The 450-nt window shown below is 45.8% G+C and overlaps 1 protein-coding gene across 1 annotated transcript in view; it reads right to left on the bottom strand.

The window, feature by feature from the left end:
- Positions 1-450, bottom strand: part of OGFOD3 (2-oxoglutarate and iron-dependent oxygenase domain containing 3) — a gene marked incomplete at its 5' end in the record, with an annotated part of 59,028 nt that overhangs the window by 5,508 nt on the left and 53,070 nt on the right. The gene's annotated exons all lie outside the window — the stretch shown is intronic.

The following is a 450-nucleotide window of genomic DNA, read 5'->3' as shown; positions in this document are numbered from 1 at the left end:
GCCGAGCCGGCTCCTGCTGCCGCCCCATGTGAGTGTCAGCCCGGGGACACCGCGTGGCTTCAGTCATCGGAGCCACCGATCCACCTTCCTACCTGTCTTGCCAAAGAAGTGGCATTTAATCAAAGTGGTTCCTTAACTAAAAGTTATAAACTATTCTTCCTGAAAGTTCCTACTTTAAAGTAAGGCTTTATGCAAAACATTTCTGTAAATTAGCTTAACAAGTTGCAGAAAAGCTTTAAATAAAAAAAAAAAAAATCTGTTTTAATCACTCAGCCTTGCCTTTGCACTTTCTGGTCCTTCCTGCTGGGCGTCTCCGGTTTCTCGCTGATCCCATTCCCTTAAGTTTTCTGCTGGATTTTGGAGGTACTGGGGAGAGGATGACAGCAATGCTCTCAGGATCTTTTCTTCCTGCTAAGTGTCCCTGTCAAAGCAGCTTTCTGTAGCGCACCA

The sequence above is a fragment of the Phaethon lepturus genome, unplaced genomic scaffold (assembly GCF_000687285.1).
Source record: "Phaethon lepturus isolate BGI_N335 unplaced genomic scaffold, ASM68728v1 scaffold8411, whole genome shotgun sequence".
NCBI lineage: Eukaryota > Metazoa > Chordata > Aves > Phaethontiformes > Phaethontidae > Phaethon > Phaethon lepturus.
This window is presented reverse-complemented; position numbering and strand designations above follow the sequence as displayed.